Genomic DNA, 24,864 nt, shown 5'->3' on the forward strand with positions numbered 1-24,864 from the left:
TCATCACCATCACAATCTCCTCGTCATCATCATCATCACAATCTCCTCGTCATCACCATCACAATCTCCTCGTCATCACCATCACAATCTCCTCGTCATCACCATCACTATCTCCTCGTCATCATCATCATCATCATCACAAACTCCTCGTCATCACCATCACAATCTCCTCGTCATCATCATCACAATCTCCTCATCATCACCATCACAATCTCATCGTCATCACCATCAAAATCTCCTCGTCATCACCATCACAATCTCCTTGTCATCACCATCACAATCTCCTCTCATCGTCATCACCATCACAATCTCCTCGTCATCACCATCACAATCTCCTCGTCATCACCATCACAATCTCCTCGTCATCACCATCACAATCTCCTCTCATCGTCATCACCATCACAATCTCATCGTAATCACATCACAATCTCATCGTCATCACCATCAAAATCTCCTCGTCATCACCATCACAATCTCCTTGTCATCACCATCACAATCTCCTCTCATCGTCATCACCATCACAATCTCCTCGTCATCACCATCACAATCTCCTCGTCATCACCATCACAATCTCCTCGTCATCACCATCACAATCTCCTCGTCATCACCATCACAATCTCCTCGTCATCATCATCACCACAATCTCCTCTTCATCACCATCACAATCTCCTCGTCATCACCATCACAATCTGCTCGTCATCACCATCACAATCTGCTCGTCATCACCATCACAATCTCCTCGTCATCACAATCACAATCTCCTTGTCATAACTTTCACAATCTCCTCTCATCACCATCACAATCTCCTCGTCATCATCATCACAATCTCCTCGTCATCACCATCACAATCTCCTCGTCATCATCATCATCACAATCTCCTCGTCATCACCATCACAATCTCCTCATCATCACCATCACAATCTCCTCGTCATCACAATCACAATCTCCTTGTCATAACTTTCACAGTCTCCTCTCATCACCATCACAATCTCCTCGTCATCATCATCACAATCTCCTCGTCATCACCATCACAATCTGCTCGTCATCACCATCACAATCTCCTTGTCATCACCATCACAATCTCCTCATCATCACCATCACAATCTCCTCGTCATCACAATCACAATCTCCTTGTCATAACTTTCACAATCTCCTCTCATCACCATCACAATCTCCTTGTCATCATCATCACAATCTCCTCGTCATCACCATCACAATCTCCTCGTCATCATCATCATCATCACAATCTCCTCGTCATCACCATCACAATCTCCTCGTCATCATCATCATCACAATCTCCTCGTCATCACCATCACAATCTCCTCGTCATCACCATCACAATCTCCTCGTCATCACCATCACTATCTCCTCGTCATCATCATCATCATCATCACAATCTCCTCGTCATCACCATCACAATCTCCTCGTCATCATCATCACAATCTCCTCATCATCACCATCACAATCTCATCGTCATCACCATCAAAATCTCCTCGTCATCACCATCACAATCTCCTTGTCATCACCATCACAATCTCCTCTCATCGTCATCACCATCACAATCTCCTCGTCATCACCATCACAATCTCCTCGTCATCACCATCACAATCTCCTCGTCATCACCATCACAATCTCCTCGTCATCACCATCACAATCTCCTCATCATCACCATCACAATCTGCTCGTCATCACCATCACAATCTGCTCGTCATCACCATCACAATCTCCTCGTCATCACAATCACAATCTCCTTGTCATAACTTTCACAATCTCCTCTCATCACCATCACAATCTCCTCGTCATCATCATCACAATCTCCTCGTCATCACCATCACAATCTCCTCGTCATCACAATCACAATCTCCTTGTCATAACTTTCACAGTCTCCTCTCATCACCATCACAATCTCCTCGTCATCATCATCACAATCTCCTCGTCATCACCATCACAATCTGCTCGTCATCACCATCACAATCTCCTTGTCATCACCATCACAATCTCCTCATCATCACCATCACAATCTCCTCGTCATCACAATCACAATCTCCTCGTCATCATCATCATCACAATCTCCTCGTCATCACCATCACAATCTCCTCGTCATCATCATCATCACAATCTCCTCGTCATCACCATCACAATCTCCTCGTCATCACCATCACAATCTCCTCGTCATCACCATCACTATCTCCTCGTCATCATCATCATCACAATCTCCTCGTCATCACCATCACAATCTCCTCGTCATCACCATCACAATCTCCTCGTCATCACCATCACACTCTCCTCGTCATCATCATCACAATCTCCTCGTCATCACCATCACAATCTCCTCGTCATCACCATCACAATCTCCTTGTCATCACCATCACAATCTCCTCTCATCGTCATCACCATCACAATCTCCTCGTCATCATCATCACAATCTCCTCGTCATCACCATCACAATCTCATCGTCATCACCATCAAAATCTCCTCGTCATCACCATCACAATCTCCTTGTCATCACAATCACAATCTCCTCTCATCGTCATGACCATCACAATCTCCTCGTCATCACCATCACAATCTCCTCGTCATCACCATCACAATCTCCTCATCATCACCATCACAATCTCCTCGTCATCACCATCACAATCTCCTCGTCATCATCATCACCACAATCTCCTCGTCATCACCATCACAATCTCCTCATCATCATCATCATCATCATCATCACAATCTCCTCGTCATCACCATCACAATCTCATCGGCAATCACCATCACAATCTCCTCGTCATCACAATCACAATCTCCTTGTCATAACTTTCACAATCTCCTCTCATCACCATCACAATCTCCTCGTCATCATCATCACAATCTCCTCGTCATCACCATCACAATCTCCTCGTCATCATCATCATCACAATCTCCTCGTCATCACCATCACAATCTCCTCGTCATCATCATCATCACAATCTCCTCGTCATCACCATCACAATCTCCTCGTCATCACCATCACAATCTCCTCGTCATCACCATCACTATCTCTTCGTCATCATCATCATCATCATCACAATCTCCTCGTCATCACCATCACAATCTCCTCGTCATCACCATCACAATCTCCTCGTCATCACCATCACACTCTCCTCGTCATCATCATCACAATCTCCTCGTCATCACCATCACAATCTCCTCGTCATCACCATCACAATCTCCTTGTCATCACCATCACAATCTCCTCTCATCGTCATCACCATCACAATCTCCTCGTCATCATCATCACAATCTCCTCGTCATCACCATCACAATCTCATCGTCATCACCATCAAAATCTCCTCGTCATCACCATCACAATCTCCTTGTCATCACCATCACAATCTCCTCTCATCGTCATCACCATCACAATCTCCTCGTCATCACCATCACAATCTCCTCGTCATCACCATCACAATCTCCTCGTCATCACCATCACAATCTCCTCGTCATCACCATCACAATCTCCTCGTCATCATCATCACCACAATCTCCTCTTCATCACCATCACAATCTCCTCGTCATCACCATCACAATCTGCTCGTCATCACCATCACAATCTGCTCGTCATCACCATCACAATCTCCTCGTCATCACAATCACAATCTCCTTGTCATAACTTTCACAATCTCCTCTCATCACCATCACAATCTCCTCGTCATCATCATCACAATCTCCTCGTCATCACCATCACAATCTCCTCGTCATCATCATCATCACAATCTCCTCGTCATCACCATCACAATCTCCTCATCATCACCATCACAATCTCCTCGTCATCACAATCACAATCTCCTTGTCATAACTTTCACAGTCTCCTCTCATCACCATCACAATCTCCTCGTCATCATCATCACAATCTCCTCGTCATCACCATCACAATCTGCTCGTCATCACCATCACAATCTCCTTGTCATCACCATCACAATCTCCTCATCATCACCATCACAATCTCCTCGTCATCACAATCACAATCTCCTTGTCATAACTTTCACAATCTCCTCTCATCACCATCACAATCTCCTCGTCATCATCATCACAATCTCCTCGTCATCACCATCACAATCTCCTCGTCATCATCATCATCATCATCATCACAATCTCCTCGTCATCACCATCACAATCTCCTCGTCATCATCATCATCACAATCTCCTCGTCATCACCATCACAATCTCCTCGTCATCACCATCACAATCTCCTCGTCATCACCATCACTATCTCCTCGTCATCATCATCATCATCATCACAATCTCCTCGTCATCACCATCACAATCTCCTCGTCATCATCATCACAATCTCCTCATCATCACCATCACAATCTCATCGTCATCACCATCAAAATCTCCTCGTCATCACCATCACAATCTCCTTGTCATCACCATCACAATCTCCTCTCATCGTCATCACCATCACAATCTCCTCGTCATCACCATCACAATCTCCTCGTCATCACCATCACAATCTCCTCGTCATCACCATCACAATCTCCTCTCATCGTCATCACCATCACAATCTCATCGTAATCACATCACAATCTCATCGTCATCACCATCAAAATCTCCTCGTCATCACCATCACAATCTCCTTGTCATCACCATCACAATCTCCTCTCATCGTCATCACCATCACAATCTCCTCGTCATCACCATCACAATCTCCTCGTCATCACCATCACAATCTCCTCGTCATCACCATCACAATCTCCTCGTCATCACCATCACAATCTCCTCGTCATCATCATCACCACAATCTCCTCTTCATCACCATCACAATCTCCTCGTCATCACCATCACAATCTGCTCGTCATCACCATCACAATCTGCTCGTCATCACCATCACAATCTCCTCGTCATCACAATCACAATCTCCTTGTCATAACTTTCACAATCTCCTCTCATCACCATCACAATCTCCTCGTCATCATCATCACAATCTCCTCGTCATCACCATCACAATCTCCTCGTCATCATCATCATCACAATCTCCTCGTCATCACCATCACAATCTCCTCATCATCACCATCACAATCTCCTCGTCATCACAATCACAATCTCCTTGTCATAACTTTCACAGTCTCCTCTCATCACCATCACAATCTCCTCGTCATCATCATCACAATCTCCTCGTCATCACCATCACAATCTGCTCGTCATCACCATCACAATCTCCTTGTCATCACCATCACAATCTCCTCATCATCACCATCACAATCTCCTCGTCATCACAATCACAATCTCCTTGTCATAACTTTCACAATCTCCTCTCATCACCATCACAATCTCCTTGTCATCATCATCACAATCTCCTCGTCATCACCATCACAATCTCCTCGTCATCATCATCATCATCACAATCTCCTCGTCATCACCATCACAATCTCCTCGTCATCATCATCATCACAATCTCCTCGTCATCACCATCACAATCTCCTCGTCATCACCATCACAATCTCCTCGTCATCACCATCACTATCTCCTCGTCATCATCATCATCATCATCACAATCTCCTCGTCATCACCATCACAATCTCCTCGTCATCATCATCACAATCTCCTCATCATCACCATCACAATCTCATCGTCATCACCATCAAAATCTCCTCGTCATCACCATCACAATCTCCTTGTCATCACCATCACAATCTCCTCTCATCGTCATCACCATCACAATCTCCTCGTCATCACCATCACAATCTCCTCGTCATCACCATCACAATCTCCTCGTCATCACCATCACAATCTCCTCGTCATCACCATCACAATCTCCTCATCATCACCATCACAATCTGCTCGTCATCACCATCACAATCTGCTCGTCATCACCATCACAATCTCCTCGTCATCACAATCACAATCTCCTTGTCATAACTTTCACAATCTCCTCTCATCACCATCACAATCTCCTCGTCATCATCATCACAATCTCCTCGTCATCACCATCACAATCTCCTCGTCATCACAATCACAATCTCCTTGTCATAACTTTCACAGTCTCCTCTCATCACCATCACAATCTCCTCGTCATCATCATCACAATCTCCTCGTCATCACCATCACAATCTGCTCGTCATCACCATCACAATCTCCTTGTCATCACCATCACAATCTCCTCATCATCACCATCACAATCTCCTCGTCATCACAATCACAATCTCCTCGTCATCATCATCATCACAATCTCCTCGTCATCACCATCACAATCTCCTCGTCATCATCATCATCACAATCTCCTCGTCATCACCATCACAATCTCCTCGTCATCACCATCACAATCTCCTCGTCATCACCATCACTATCTCCTCGTCATCATCATCATCACAATCTCCTCGTCATCACCATCACAATCTCCTCGTCATCACCATCACAATCTCCTCGTCATCACCATCACACTCTCCTCGTCATCATCATCACAATCTCCTCGTCATCACCATCACAATCTCCTCGTCATCACCATCACAATCTCCTCTCATCGTCATCACCATCACAATCTCCTCGTCATCATCATCACAATCTCCTCGTCATCACCATCACAATCTCATCGTCATCACCATCAAAATCTCCTCGTCATCACCATCACAATCTCCTTGTCATCACAATCACAATCTCCTCTCATCGTCATGACCATCACAATCTCCTCGTCATCACCATCACAATCTCCTCGTCATCACCATCACAATCTCCTCATCATCACCATCACAATCTCCTCGTCATCACCATCACAATCTCCTCGTCATCATCATCACCACAATCTCCTCGTCATCACCATCACAATCTCCTCGTGATTATCATCATCACAATCTCCTCGTCATCACCATCACAATCTCCTCGTCATCACCATCACAATCTGCTCGTCATCACCATCACAATCTCCTCGTCATCACCATCACAATCTCCTCATCATCACCATCACAATCTCCTCATCATCACCATCACAATCTCCTCGTCATCACCATCAAAATCTCCTCGTCATCATCATCATCATCATCACAATCTCCTCGTCATCACCATCACAATCTCCTCGTCATCACCATCACAATCTCCTCGTCATCATCATCATCATCACAATCTCCTCGTCATCATCATCACAATCTCCTCGTCATCACCATCACAATCTCATCGTCATCACCATCAAAATCTCCTCGTCATCACCATCACAATCTCCTTGTCATCACAATCACAATCTCCTCTCATCGTCATGACCATCACAATCTCCTCGTCATCACCATCACAATCTCCTCGTCATCACCATCACAATCTCCTCATCATCACCATCACAATCTCCTCGTCATCACCATCACAATCTCCTCGTCATCATCATCACCACAATCTCCTCGTCATCACCATCACAATCTCCTCATCATCATCATCATCATCATCACAATCTCCTCGTCATCACCATCACAATCTCATCGGCAATCACCATCACAATCTCCTCGTCATCACAATCACAATCTCCTTGTCATAACTTTCACAATCTCCTCTCATCACCATCACAATCTCCTCGTCATCATCATCACAATCTCCTCGTCATCACCATCACAATCTCCTCGTCATCATCATCATCACAATCTCCTCGTCATCACCATCACAATCTCCTCGTCATCATCATCATCACAATCTCCTCGTCATCACCATCACAATCTCCTCGTCATCACCATCACAATCTCCTCGTCATCACCATCACTATCTCTTCGTCATCATCATCATCATCATCATCACAATCTCCTCGTCATCACCATCACAATCTCCTCGTCATCACCATCACAATCTCCTCGTCATCACCATCACACTCTCCTCGTCATCATCATCACAATCTCCTCGTCATCACCATCACAATCTCCTCGTCATCACCATCACAATCTCCTTGTCATCACCATCACAATCTCCTCTCATCGTCATCACCATCACAATCTCCTCGTCATCATCATCACAATCTCCTCGTCATCACCATCACAATCTCATCGTCATCACCATCAAAATCTCCTCGTCATCACCATCACAATCTCCTTGTCATCACCATCACAATCTCCTCTCATCGTCATCACCATCACAATCTCCTCGTCATCACCATCACAATCTCCTCGTCATCACCATCACAATCTCCTCGTCATCACCATCACAATCTCCTCGTCATCACCATCACAATCTCCTCGTCATCATCATCACCACAATCTCCTCTTCATCACCATCACAATCTCCTCGTCATCACCATCACAATCTGCTCGTCATCACCATCACAATCTGCTCGTCATCACCATCACAATCTCCTCGTCATCACAATCACAATCTCCTTGTCATAACTTTCACAATCTCCTCTCATCACCATCACAATCTCCTCGTCATCATCATCACAATCTCCTCGTCATCACCATCACAATCTCCTCGTCATCATCATCATCACAATCTCCTCGTCATCACCATCACAATCTCCTCATCATCACCATCACAATCTCCTCGTCATCACAATCACAATCTCCTTGTCATAACTTTCACAGTCTCCTCTCATCACCATCACAATCTCCTCGTCATCATCATCACAATCTCCTCGTCATCACCATCACAATCTGCTCGTCATCACCATCACAATCTCCTTGTCATCACCATCACAATCTCCTCATCATCACCATCACAATCTCCTCGTCATCACAATCACAATCTCCTTGTCATAACTTTCACAATCTCCTCTCATCACCATCACAATCTCCTCGTCATCATCATCACAATCTCCTCGTCATCACCATCACAATCTCCTCGTCATCATCATCATCATCATCATCACAATCTCCTCGTCATCACCATCACAATCTCCTCGTCATCATCATCATCATCACAATCTCCTCGTCATCACCATCACAATCTCCTCGTCATCACCATCACAATCTCCTCGTCATCACCATCACTATCTCCTCGTCATCATCATCATCATCATCACAATCTCCTCGTCATCACCATCACAATCTCCTCGTCATCATCATCACAATCTCCTCATCATCACCATCACAATCTCATCGTCATCACCATCAAAATCTCCTCGTCATCACCATCACAATCTCCTTGTCATCACCATCACAATCTCCTCTCATCGTCATCACCATCACAATCTCCTCGTCATCACCATCACAATCTCCTCGTCATCACCATCACAATCTCCTCGTCATCACCATCACAATCTCCTCTCATCGTCATCACCATCACAATCTCATCGTAATCACATCACAATCTCATCGTCATCACCATCAAAATCTCCTCGTCATCACCATCACAATCTCCTTGTCATCACCATCACAATCTCCTCTCATCGTCATCACCATCACAATCTCCTCGTCATCACCATCACAATCTCCTCGTCATCACCATCACAATCTCCTCGTCATCACCATCACAATCTCCTCGTCATCACCATCACAATCTCCTCGTCATCATCATCACCACAATCTCCTCTTCATCACCATCACAATCTCCTCGTCATCACCATCACAATCTGCTCGTCATCACCATCACAATCTGCTCGTCATCACCATCACAATCTCCTCGTCATCACAATCACAATCTCCTTGTCATAACTTTCACAATCTCCTCTCATCACCATCACAATCTCCTCGTCATCATCATCACAATCTCCTCGTCATCACCATCACAATCTCCTCGTCATCATCATCATCACAATCTCCTCGTCATCACCATCACAATCTCCTCATCATCACCATCACAATCTCCTCGTCATCACAATCACAATCTCCTTGTCATAACTTTCACAGTCTCCTCTCATCACCATCACAATCTCCTCGTCATCATCATCACAATCTCCTCGTCATCACCATCACAATCTGCTCGTCATCACCATCACAATCTCCTTGTCATCACCATCACAATCTCCTCATCATCACCATCACAATCTCCTCGTCATCACAATCACAATCTCCTTGTCATAACTTTCACAATCTCCTCTCATCACCATCACAATCTCCTTGTCATCATCATCACAATCTCCTCGTCATCACCATCACAATCTCCTCGTCATCATCATCATCATCACAATCTCCTCGTCATCACCATCACAATCTCCTCGTCATCATCATCATCACAATCTCCTCGTCATCACCATCACAATCTCCTCGTCATCACCATCACAATCTCCTCGTCATCACCATCACTATCTCCTCGTCATCATCATCATCATCATCACAATCTCCTCGTCATCACCATCACAATCTCCTCGTCATCATCATCACAATCTCCTCATCATCACCATCACAATCTCATCGTCATCACCATCAAAATCTCCTCGTCATCACCATCACAATCTCCTTGTCATCACCATCACAATCTCCTCTCATCGTCATCACCATCACAATCTCCTCGTCATCACCATCACAATCTCCTCGTCATCACCATCACAATCTCCTCGTCATCACCATCACAATCTCCTCGTCATCACCATCACAATCTCCTCATCATCACCATCACAATCTGCTCGTCATCACCATCACAATCTGCTCGTCATCACCATCACAATCTCCTCGTCATCACAATCACAATCTCCTTGTCATAACTTTCACAATCTCCTCTCATCACCATCACAATCTCCTCGTCATCATCATCACAATCTCCTCGTCATCACCATCACAATCTCCTCGTCATCACAATCACAATCTCCTTGTCATAACTTTCACAGTCTCCTCTCATCACCATCACAATCTCCTCGTCATCATCATCACAATCTCCTCGTCATCACCATCACAATCTGCTCGTCATCACCATCACAATCTCCTTGTCATCACCATCACAATCTCCTCATCATCACCATCACAATCTCCTCGTCATCACAATCACAATCTCCTCGTCATCATCATCATCACAATCTCCTCGTCATCACCATCACAATCTCCTCGTCATCATCATCATCACAATCTCCTCGTCATCACCATCACAATCTCCTCGTCATCACCATCACAATCTCCTCGTCATCACCATCACTATCTCCTCGTCATCATCATCATCACAATCTCCTCGTCATCACCATCACAATCTCCTCGTCATCACCATCACAATCTCCTCGTCATCACTATCACACTCTCCTCGTCATCATCATCACAATCTCCTCGTCATCACCATCACAATCTCCTCGTCATCACCATCACAATCTCCTTGTCATCACCATCACAATCTCCTCTCATCGTCATCACCATCACAATCTCCTCGTCATCATCATCACAATCTCCTCGTCATCACCATCACAATCTCATCGTCATCACCATCAAAATCTCCTCGTCATCACCATCACAATCTCCTTGTCATCACAATCACAATCTCCTCTCATCGTCATGACCATCACAATCTCCTCGTCATCACCATCACAATCTCCTCGTCATCACCATCACAATCTCCTCATCATCACCATCACAATCTCCTCGTCATCACCATCACAATCTCCTCGTCATCATCATCACCACAATCTCCTCGTCATCACCATCACAATCTCCTCGTGATTATCATCATCACAATCTCCTCGTCATCACCATCACAATCTCCTCGTCATCACCATCACAATCTGCTCGTCATCACCATCACAATCTCCTCGTCATCACCATCACAATCTCCTCATCATCACCATCACAATCTCCTCATCATCACCATCACAATCTCCTCGTCATCACCATCAAAATCTCCTCGTCATCATCATCATCATCATCACAATCTCCTCGTCATCACCATCACAATCTCCTCGTCATCACCATCACAATCTCCTCGTCATCATCATCATCATCACAATCTCCTCGTCATCATCATCACAATCTCCTCGTCATCACCATCACAATCTCATCGTCACCACCATCACAATATCCTTGTCATCACCATCACAATCTCCTCTCATCGTCATAACCATCAGAATCTCCTCGACATCACCATCACAATCTCATCGTCATTACCATCACAATCTCCTCGTCATCACCATCACAATCTCCTCGTCATCACCATCACAATCTCATCGTCATTACCATCACAATCTTCTCGTCATCACCATCCCAATTTCCTCGTCATCATCATCACAATCTCCTCGTCATCACCACCACAATCTCCACGTCATCACCATCACAGTCTCCTCGTCATCACCATCACAATCTCCTCGTCATCACCATCACAATCTCCTCGTCATCACCATCACAATCTCCTCATCATCACTATCACAATCTCCTCGTCATCACCATCATAATCTCCTCGTCATCATCATCATCATCATCACAATCTCCTCGTCATCACCATTACAATCTCCTCGTCATCACCGTCACAATCTCCTCGTCATCACCATTATAATCTCCTCCTCATCATCATCATCACAATCTCCTCGTCATGACCATCACAATCTCCTCGTCATCACCATCCCAATCTCCTCGTCATCACCATCACAATCTCCTCGTCATCATCATCATCATCACAATCTCCTCGTCATCACCATCACAATCTCCTCGTCATCACCATCCCAATCTCCTCGTCATCATCATCTTCATCATCATCACAATCTCCTCGTCATCACCATCACAATCTCCTCGTCATCACCATCACAATCTCCTCGTCATCACCATCACAATCTCCTCTCATCGTCATCATCATCACAATCTCCTCGTCATCATCATCACAATCTCCTCGTCATCACCATCACAATCTCATCGTCATCACCATCAAAATCTCCTCTCATCGTCATCATCATCACAATCTCCTCGTCATCACCATCACAATCTCCTCATCACCATCGCAATCTCCTCGTCATCACCATCACAATCTCCTCGTCATCACCATCACAATCTCCTCGTCATCACCATCACAATCTCCTCGTCATCACCATCACAATCTCCTCGTCGTCACCATCACAATCTCCTCGTCATCACCATCACAATCTCCTCGTCATCACCGTCATAATCTCCTCGTCATCACTATCACAATCTCCTCGTCATCACCATCACAATCTCCTCGTCATCACCGTCACAATCTCCTCGTCATCACTGTCATAATCTCTTCGTCATCACTATCACAATCTCCTCGTCATCACCATCACAATCTCCTCGTCATCACCATCACAATCTCCTCGTCATCACCATCACAATCTCCTCTTCATCACCATCACAATCTCCTCGTCATCATCATCACAATCTCCTCGTCATCACCATCACAATCTCCTCGTCATCACCATCACAATCTCCTCGTCATCATCATCACAATCTCCTCGTCATCACCATCACAATCTCCTCGTCATCACCATCACAATCTCCTCGTCATCATCATCATCATCATCACAATCTCCTCGTCATCACCATCACAATCTCCTCTCATCGTCATCACCATCACAATCTCCTCGTCATCACCATCACAATCTCCTCGTCATCACCATCACACTCTCCTCGTCATCATCATCACAATCTCCTCGTCATCACCATCACAATCTCCTCGTCATCACCATCACAATCTCCTCGTCATCACCATCACAATCTCCTCTCATCGTCATCACCATCCAATCTCCTCGTCATCATCATCACAATCTCATCCTCATCACCCTCACAATCTCCTCGTCATCACCATCACAATCTCCTCGTCATCACCATCACAATCTCCTCGTCATCATCATCATCATCACAATCTCCTCGTCATCATCATCACAATCTCCTCGTCATCACCATCACAATCTCATCGTCATCACCATCACAATTTCCTTGTCATCACCATCACAATCTCCTCTCATCGTCATAACCATCACAATCTCCTCGTCATCACCATCACAATCTCATCGTCATCACTATCACAATCTCCTCGTCATCACCATCACAATCTCCTCGTCATCACCATCACAATCTCCTCGTCATCATCATCATCACAATCTCCTCGTCATCACCATCACAATCTCCTCGTCATCATCATCATCATCACAATCTCCTCGTCATCACCATCACAATCTCCTCGTCATCACCATCACAATCTCCTCGTCATCACCATCACAATCTCCTCGTCATCACCATCACAATCTCCTCATCATCACCATCACAATCTCCTCGTCATCACCATCACAATCTCCTCGTCATCATTACCATCACAATCTCCTCGTCATCACCATCACAATCTCCTCGTCATCACCATCACAATCTCCTCGTCATCACCATCACAATCTCCTCGTCATCACCATCACAATCTCCTCGTCATCACCATCACAATCTCAACGTCATCACCATCACAATCTCCTCGTCATCACCATCACAATCTCCTCGTCATCACCATCACAATCTCCTCGTCATCACCATCACAATCTCCTCGTCATCATCATCATCATCACAATCTCCTCGTCATCATCATCACAATCTCCTCGTCATCACCATCACAATCTCATCGTCATCACTTTCACAATTTCCTTGTCATCACCATCACAATCTCCTCTCATCGTCATAACCATCACAATCTCCTCGTCATCACCATCACAATCTCATCGTCATCACTATCACAATCTCCTCGTCATCACCATCACAATCTCCTCGTCATCACCATCACAATCTCCTCGTCATCACCATCACAATCTCCTCGTCATCATCATCACAATCTCCTCGTCATCACCATCACAATCTCCTCGTCATCATCATCATCACAATCTCCTCGTCATCACCATCACAATCTCCTCGTCATCACCATCACAATCTCCTCGTCATCACCATCACAATCTCCTCGTCATCACCATCACAATCTCCTCGTCATCACCATCACAATCTCCTCGTCATCACCATCACAATCTCCTCGTCATCACCATCACAATCTCCTCGTCATCATCACCATCACAATCTCCTCGTCATCACCATCACAATCTCCTCGTCATCACCATCACAATCTCCTCGTCATCATCATCATCATCATCACAATCTCCTCGTCATCACCATCACAATCTCCTCTCATCGTGATCACCATCACAATCTCCTCGTCATCACCATCACAATCTCCTCGTCATCACCATCTCCTCGTCATCATCATCACAATCTCCTCATCATCACCATCACAATCTCCTCGTCATCACCATCACAATCTCCTTGTCATCACCATCACAATCTCCTCTCATCGTCATCACCATCACAATCTCCTCGTCATCATCATCACAATCTCCTCGTCATCACCATCACAATCTCCTCATCATCACCATCACAATCTCCTCGTCATCACCATCACAATCTCCTCGTCATCACCATCATCATCACCATCACAATCTCCTCGTCATCACCATCACAATCTCCTCGTCATCACCATCACAATCTCCTCGTCATCACCATCACAATGTCATCGTCATTACCATCAAAATCTCCTTGTCATCACATTCACAATCTCCTCTCATCGTCATCACCATCACAATCTCCTCGTCATCATCATCATCACAATCTCCTCGTCATCACCATCACAATCTCCTCGTCATCACCATCACAATCTCCTCGTCATCACCATCACAATCTCCTCGTCATCACCATCACAATCTCCTCGTCATCACCATCACAATCTCCTCGTCATCACCATCACAATCTCCTCGTCATCACCATCACAATCTCCTCGTCATCACAATCTCCTCATCATCACTATCACAATCTCCTCGTCATCACCATCACAATCTCCTCGTCATCACCATCACAATCTCCTCGTCATCATCATCATCATCACAATCTCCTCGTCATCATCATCACAATCTCCTCGTCATCACCATCACAATCTCATCGTCATCACCATCACAATTTCCTTGTCATCACCATCACAATCTCCTCTCATCGTCATAACCATCACAATCTCCTCGTCATCACCATCACAATCTCATCGTCATCACTATCACAATCTCCTCGTCATCACCATCACAATCTCCTCGTCATCACCATCACAATCTCCTCGTCATCATCATCACAATCTCCTCGTCATCACCATCACAATCTCCTCATCATCATCATCACAATCTCCTCGTCATCACCATCACAATCTCCTCGTCATCACCATCACAATCTCCTCGTCATCACCATCACAATCTCCTCGTCATCACCATCACAATCTCCTCGTCATCACCATCACAATCTCCTCATCATCACCATCACAATCTCCTCGTCATCACCATAACAATCTCCTCGTCATCATCACCATCACAATCTCCTCGTCATCACCATCACAATCTCCTCGTCATCACCATCACAATCTCCTCGTCATCACCATCACAATCTCCTCGTCATCATCATCATCATCACAATCTCCTCGTCATCACCATCACCATCTCCTCTCATCGTGATCACCATCACAATCTCCTCGTCATCACCATCACAATCTCCTCGTCATCACCATCTCCTCGTCATCATCATCACAATCTCCTCATCATCACCATCACAATCTCCTCGTCATCACCATCACAATCTCCTTGTCATCACCATCACAATCTCCTCTCATCGTCATCACCATCACAATCTCCTCGTCATCATCATCACAATCTCCTCGTCATCACCATCACAATCTCATCGTCATCACCATCACAATCTCCTCGTCATCACCATCACAATCTCCTCATCATCACCATCACAATCTCCTCATCATCACCATCACAATCTCCTCGTCATCACCATCACAATCTCCTCGTCATCACCATCATCATCACAATCTCCTCGTCATCACCATCACAATCTCCTCGTCATCACCATCACAATCTCCTCGTCATCACCATCACAATCTCATCGTCATTACCATCAAAATCTCCTTGTCATCACCATCACAATCTCCTCTCATCGTCATCACCATCACAATCTCCTCGTCATCATCATCATCATCACAATCTCCTCGTCATCACCATCACAATCTCCTCGTCATCACCATCACAATCTCCTCGTCATCACCATCACAATCTCCTCGTCATCACCATCACAATCTCCTCGTCATCACCATCACAATCTCCTCGTCATCACCATCACAATCTCCTCGTCATTACCATCACAATCTCCTCGTCATCACAATCTCCTCGTCATCACTATCACAATCTCCTCGTCATCACTATCACAATATCCTCGTCATCACTATCACAATCTCCTCGTTATCACCATCACAATCTCCTCGTCATCACCATCACGATCTCATCGTCATCACCATCACAATCTCCTCGTCATCACTATCACAATCTCCTCGTCATCACTATCACAATCTCCTCGTCATCACCATCACAATCTCCTCGTCATCACCATCACAATCTCCTCGTCATCACCATCACAATCTCCTCGTCATCACTATCAGAATCTCCTCGTCATCACCATCACAATCTCCTCGTCATCACCATCACAATCTCGTAATCACCATCACAATCTTCTCGTCATCACCATCACAATCTCCTCTTCCTCCTCCTCCTCCTCGCCGTGCAGCTCCGTCCCGGATTAACTTGCTCGAGGAACCCCGCAGGCCGTCACGTGGATGTGACCAGGTGAGTGATGGGTGTGGGGTGATGGGTGTGGGGTGATGGGTGTGGGGTAATGGGTGTGGGGTGATGGGTGTGGGGTGATGGGTGTGGGGTGATGGGTGATGGGTGTGGGGTGATGGGTGTGGGGTGATGGGTGATGGGTGTGGGGTGATGGGTGTGGGGTGATGGGTGTGGGGTGATGGGTGTGGGGTGATGGGGGTGGGGTGATGGGTGATGGGTGTGGGGTGATTGGTGTGGGGTGATGGGTGTGGGGTGATGGGTGTGGGGTGATGGGTGATGGGTATGGGGTGATGGGTGTGGGGTGATGGGGATTCGGTGATGGGTGTGGGGTGATGGGGGTGGGGTGATGGGTGATGGGTGTGGGGTGTTGGGTGATGGGTGATGGGTGTGGGGTGGTGGGTGTGGGGTGAGGGTGATGGGTGTGGGGTGAGGGTGTTGGGTGTTGGGTGATGGGTATGGGGTGGTGGGGGTGGGGTGATGGGTGTGGGGTGATGGGGGTGGGGTGATGGGGATTCGGTGATGGGTGTGGGGTGATGGGGGTGGGGTGATGGGTGATGGGTGTGGGGTGTTGGGTGATGGGTGTGGGGTGGTGGGTGTGGGGTGAGGGTGATGGGTGTGGGGTGAGGGTGTTCGGTGTTGGGTGATGGGTATGGGGTGGTGGGGTGGGGTGATGGGTGTGGGGTGATGGGGGTGGGGTGATGGGGATGGGGTGATGGGTGTGGGGTGATGGGGGTGGGGTGATGGGGGTGGGGTGTTGGGTGATGGGTGTGGGGTGGTGGGTGTGGGGTGAGGGTGATGGGTGTGGGGTGAGGGTGTTGGGTGATGGGTAAGGGTGATGGGTATGGGGTGGTGGGTGTGGGGTGATTGGTGTGGGGTGATGGGGATGGGGTGATGGGTGTGGGGTGATGGGGGTGGGGTGATGGGTGATGGGTGTGGGGTGTTCGGTGATGGGTGATGGGTGTGGGGTGGTGGGTGTGGGGTGAGGGTGTTGGGTGATGGGTGATGGGGGTGGGGCGATGGGTGATGGGTGATGGTTTGTGGGGTCATGGTGACAGTGATGGGTGAGGGTGATTTAGGGGTGAGTGTGACAGTGATGGTTGTGGGGTGAGGGTGATGGGTGAGGGGAGTGATGGGTGATGGGTGTGGGGTGATGGGTGTGGGGTGATGGGTGTGGGGTGATGGGTGATGGGTGTGGGGTGATGGGTGTGGGGTGATGGGTGTGGGGTGATGGGTGTGGGGTGATGGGTGTGGGGTGATGGGTGTGGGGTGATGGGTGTGGGGTGATGGGTGATGGGTGTGGGGTGATGGGTGTGGGGTGATGGGTGTGGGGTGATGGGTGATGGGTGATGGGTGTGGGGTGATGGGTGTGGGGTGTGGGGTGATGGGTGTGGGGTGATGGGTGTGGGGTGATGGGTGTGGGGTGATGGGTGTGGGGTGATGGGTGTGGGGTGTGGGGTGTGGGGTGATGGGTGTGGGGTGATGGGTGTGGGGTGATGGGTGTGGGGTGATGGGTGTGGGGTGATGGGTGTGGGGTGATGGGTGTGGGGTGAGGGTGATGGGGGTGGGGTGATGGGTGATGGGTGTGGGGTGAGGGTGATGGGGGTGGGGTGATGGGTGATGGGTGTGGGGTGATGGGTGATGGGTGTGGGGTGATGGGTGATGGCTGATGGCTGATGGGTGTGGGGTGATGGGTGATGGGTGTGGGGTGATGGGTGTGGGGTGATGGGTGATGGGTGTGGGGTGATGGGTGATGGGTGTGGGGTGATGGGTGATGGCTGATGGGTGTGGGGTGATGGGTGATGGGTGATGGGGGTGGGGTGATGGGTGATGGGAGTGGGGTGAGGGGTAATGGGAGTGGGGTGATGGATGAGGGTGATGGGTGAGTAGGGGACGTGGTCATGTGGCTATTAACGGTCACCATGGAGACGGATTAGAGGAGACTGCCCCCGCCCCCTTCGCCCCCCCACCCCCTGCTGTGAGAAGTGGGATCAGCTGCTGGTGACGTCACTAGTTAGGGATGCGCGGATTACCTCACTGACCCACCCATACACCTACCCACCCATCCACCTACTCACCCACCCACCCACTCACCCACCCACCCACCCACTCACCCACCCACCCACTCACCCACCCACTCACCCACTCACCCACCCACCCACTCACCCACCCACCCACCTACTCACCTACCCACCCACCCACTCACCCACCCACCCACCCACCAACTCACCCACCCACCCACTCACCCACCCACTCACCCACTCACACACCTACCCACTCACCCACTCACCCACACACCTACCCACTCACCCACTCACCCACACACCTACTCACCCACCCACTCAACCACCCACCCACTCAATCACCCACCTACTCACCCACCGACTCACACACCTACTCACCCACCCACCCACTCACCCACCACTCAAACACTCACCCACCCACTCACCCAACCACACATCTACTCACCCACCCACTCACCCACCTACTCACCCACCCACCCACTCACCCATACACCTACTCACACACCTACTCACCCACACACCAACCCAACTCACCCACACACCTACTCACCCACACACCAACTCACCCACCCACCTAATCACCCACACACCTACTCACCCACACACCGACTCTTCCACACACCAACTTACCCACCCACCTACTCACCCACACACCTACTCACCCACACACCTACTCACCCACACACCAACCCAACTCACCCACACACCTACTCACCCACCCACCTACTCACCTACACACCTACTCACCCACCCACCTACTCACCCACACACCTACTCACTCACCCACCTACTCACCCACACACCTACTCACCCACACACCTACTCACCCACACACCAACCCAACTCACCCACACACCTACTCACCCACCCACCTACTCACCTACCCACCTACTCATCCACACACCTACTCATCCACACACCGACTCACCCACCCACCGACTCACCCACACACCAACTCACCCACCCACCTACTCCCGACACACCAACTCACCCACACACTAACTCACCCACACACCGACTCACCTACACACGAACTCACCCACACACCAACTCACCCACCCACCAACTAACCCACCCACCTACTCACCCACCAACCTACTCACCAACACACCTACTCACCCTTACACCAACTCACCCACACACTCACCCACTTACCCACACACTCACCCACTTACCCAATCACCCACGTATCCACACACTCACCCACTTACCCAATCACCCAATCACCCACGCACCCACACACTCACCCAATCACCCACTCACCCATCCATCCACTCGCTCACCCACTCGCTCACCCACTCACTCGCCCACCCACCCGCTCACCCACTAACTCACCCACTCGCTCGCCCACCCACCCGCCCGCTCACCCACCAGCCCGCTCACCCACCAGCCCGCTCACCCACCCGCCCGCTCACCCACCCGCCCGCTCACCCACTCGCTCGCCCACCCACCCGCCCGCTCACCCACTCGCTCGCCCACCCACCCGCCCGCTCACCCACTCGCTCGCCCACCCACCCGCTCGCCCACCCACCCGCTCGCCCACCCACCCGCTCGCCCACCCACCCGCTCACCCACCCACCCGCTCACCCACTCACTTGCCCACCCACCCACCCGCTCACCCACTCACTCGCCCACCCACCCACCCGCTCACCCACCCACCCACCCGCTCACCCACCCACCCACCCACCCGCTCACCCACCCACCCACCCGCTCACCCACCCACCCGCTCACCCACCCACCCACCCGCTCACCCACCCACCCGCTCACCCACCCACCCACCCGCTCACCCACCCACCCGCTCACCGACCCACCCGCTCACCGACCCACCCGCTCACCCACCCACCCGCTCACCCACTCACTCGCCCACCCACCCGCCCGCTCACCCACTCGCTCGCCCACCCACCCGCTCGCCCACCCACCCACCCGCTCACCCACTCACTCGCCCACCCACCCGCTCGCCCACCCACCCACCCGCTCACCCACTCACTCGCCCACCCACCCACCCGCTCATCCACCCACCCACCTACTCACCAACGCACCTACTCACCCACACAACAACTTAGCTACCCACCCGCTCACCCACACACCCACCCGCTCACCCACCCACCCACCCGCTCACCCACCCGCTCACCCACCCGCTCACCCATCCACCCACCCACCCACTCACTCGCCCACCCACTCGCCCACCCACTCACCCACCCGCTCACCCATCCACCCACTCGCCCACCCACTCGCCCACCCACCCACCCGCCCACCCACCCACTCACCCACCCGCCCACCCACCCGCCCACCCACTCACCCACCCACTCACCCACCCACTCACCCACCCGCCCACCCACTCACTCACCCGCCCACCCACTCACCCACCCACCCACCCACTCACCCACCGACTCACCCACCCACCGACTCACCCACCGACCGACTCACCCACGCACCAACTCACCCATCCATCCACTCGCCCACCCACCCGCTCATCCGCCCACTCACCCACTCACCCGCTCACCCACCCACTCACCCGCTCACCCACCCACTCACCCGCTCACCCACCCACTCACCCGCTCACCCACCCACTCGCCCACAACCCTGCCCACCCACCCACTTATACAAAGCCAAACAAAAATCTCTTGCAGCACTTTTGGGGCAAGTGCTGTTAGCGATCACCGATGTAGGCCGGCACGGAACTTGTACACACCGCACCAGATACTTAGTTAAGGCTGAGTCGACCTAGGGGAGGGGCTCAGGACCGGTTCAAATCTAATCCACCGCGAGTGGGAATCGAACTTAAGTTGGCGGGTTCGCAGCGACAGCGCTGTCCACTCCCATACGGTCACACAACACGGCACGTAGTGTCGATGACGTCACTGCGGTGCTTGTGCCAGGCTAGGTGCACTTTGAGGCCACGTGAAGTGTGGGAAGTCACGGGATAGACCCAGGTGCGTTTTAACACGTGGTCGGGGGCTTTCGCGACCAATATCATCCTTAATAGAGGGTATTTCTTCGGCTTAGATCGCGTAAATGTATAAATGTTGTGTCGTTAAAACCCGCCACCACCCGACACGGCCAACTAGTAAGGGTTGTCACGTAAACAGAACGCGGCCAATTCGTCACTAGTACAGCACTAGTGTGTAGTAGTATAGTATTGTATAGTAGTGTAGTGTATAGTAGTGTTGTATAGTAGTGTAGTAATGTATAGTAGTGCAGTGTTGTATAGTAGTGTTGTATAGTAGTGTAGTATTGTATAGTAGTGTAGTGTATAGTAGTGTAGTAGTGTAGTGGTATAGTGTTGTATAGTAGTGTAGTATTGTATAGTAGTGTAGTATTGTATAGTAGTGTATAGTAGTGTAGTATTGTATAGTAGTGTAGTGTATAGTAGTGTAGTAGTGTAGTGGTATAGTGTTGTATAGTAGTGTAGTATTGTATAGTAGTGTAGTATTGTATAGTAGTGTATAGTAGTGTAGTATTGTATAGTAGTGTAGTGTATAGTAGTGTAGTAGTGTAGTATTGTATAGTAGTGTAGTGTATAGTAGTGTAGTAGTGTAGTGGTATAGTGTTGTATAGTAGTGTAGTATTGTATAGTAGTGTAGTGTATAGTAGTGTAGTGTATAGTAGTGTAGTGTTGTATAGTTGTGTAGTGTATAGTGTAATGTATAGTAGTATAGTGTATAGTAGTGTAGTATTGTATAGTATAGTAGTGTAGTATTGTATAGTATAGTAGTGTAGTGTTGTATAGTAGTGTAGTGTGTAGTGTTGTATAGTAGTGTAGTGTGTCGTGTATAGTAGTGTAGTGTATAGTAGTGTTGTGTATAGTGTAATGTATAGTAGTGTATAGTAGTATAGTGTATAGTAGTGTAGTGTATAGTATTATATAGTAGTATAGTGTATAGTAGTGTAGTGTATAGTATTGTATAATAGTATAGTGTATAGTAGTGAAGTGTATAGTATTGTATAGTAGTATAGTGTATAGTAGTGTAGTGTATAGTATTGTATAGTAGTATAGTGTATAGTAGTGAAGTGTATAGTAGTGTATAGTAGTATATAGTAGTGTAGTGTATAGTGTAGTGTATAGTGTAGTGTATAGTGTAGTATACTAGTACAGCACACTGGTGTCTTGGAGAGCCAAGCCACGACATTTACAATTAAGTAGTGGTGTTGTTGGTGTTGTTGGTGGTGTTGTTGGTGGTGTTGCCCTGCACGTGCTGGGTGGTGCTGGGTGGTGGTGTTGGTGGTGGTGTTGGTGGTGTTGCCCTGCACGTGCTAGGTGGTGCTGGGTGGTGGTGGTGTTGTTGGTGGTGTTGCCCTGCACGTGCTGGGTGGTGCTGGGTGGTGGTGTTGGTGGTGTTGCCCTGCACGTGCTAGGTGGTGCTGGGTGGTGGTGTTGTTGGTGGTGTTGCCCTGCACGTGCTGGGTGGTGCTGGGTGGTGGTGTTGTTGGTGGTGTTGCCCTGCAGCAGACCATGCTTGTGTTGCGCCTGAAACGTCGTGAATTATTTTATTTTATACCCACGTGACTTTACCAAAATAATCAAAGAGTATGGATTCCTGCAGTCACGAAAGCGTCAAATCAAGATCCAACTGTACTGTAAAAGTGGAGTGACTGAACTCGGAAACAGGAAGACTTGGAGGGACTTTTTTTATTTAACGAGCACCATCGGGATAATACACAACACCACGTGGGTACACACTATTACTGTTGCTAGCCTATACACAACACCACGTGGGTACACACTATTACTGTTGCTAGCCTATACACAACACCACGTGGGTACACACTATTACTGTTGCTAGCCTATAGACAACACTACGTGGGTACACACTATTACTGTTGCTAACCTATACACAACACCACGTGGGTACACAATATCACTTGTTAGCCTATACACAACACTACGTGGGTACACAATATCACTTGTTAGCCTATACACAACACCACGTGGGTACACAATATCACTGTTGCTAGCCTATAACACCACGTGGGTACACACTGTTACTGTTGCTAGCCTATACACAACACTACGTGGGTACACAATATCACTTGTTAGCCTATACACAACACTATGTGGGTACACACTATTTCTGTTGCTAGCCTATACACAACACCACGTGGGTACACACTGTTACTGTTGCTAGCCTATACACAACACTACGTGGGTACACAAAATCACTGTTGCTAGCCTATACACAACACTACGTGGGTACACAATATCACTGTTGCTAGCACATACACACACCACGTGGGTACACACTATTACTGTTGCTAGCCTATACACAGCACCACGTGAGTACGCACTATTACTGTTGCTAGCCTACTGTTGTATATGTGCGTTATGAATTTGTTTATGAAAATAATGAAAATTAATTGAAATTTTAAAATTGCATA

The 24,864-nt window shown here is 48.5% G+C and overlaps 1 protein-coding gene across 4 annotated transcripts in view; it reads left to right on the plus strand.

Moving 5' to 3' along the window:
* The window catches only part of LOC116957890 (unconventional myosin-VIIa), a 208,022-nt gene that overhangs the window by 36,809 nt on the left and 146,349 nt on the right, over positions 1 to 24,864 (plus strand). For 2 of the 4 annotated variants that reach the window (XM_076054143.1, XM_076054146.1), the window contains exon 2: positions 17,412 to 17,470. The exons of 1 other annotated variant lie outside the window; for it this stretch is intronic. The gene's annotated coding sequence lies outside the window, so the exon portion shown is untranslated. Of the gene's footprint in view, positions 1 to 16,650; positions 17,471 to 24,864 lie in introns of those variants that run through there. One more of the 4 variants, XM_076054145.1, reaches the window with a different exon arrangement.

Source organism: Petromyzon marinus, chromosome 64, assembly GCF_048934315.1.
Source record: "Petromyzon marinus isolate PM22_M1 ecotype Great Lakes invasive population chromosome 64, UKy_Petmar_22M1.pri1.0, whole genome shotgun sequence".
NCBI classification, from domain to species: domain Eukaryota; kingdom Metazoa; phylum Chordata; class Hyperoartia; order Petromyzontiformes; family Petromyzontidae; genus Petromyzon; species Petromyzon marinus.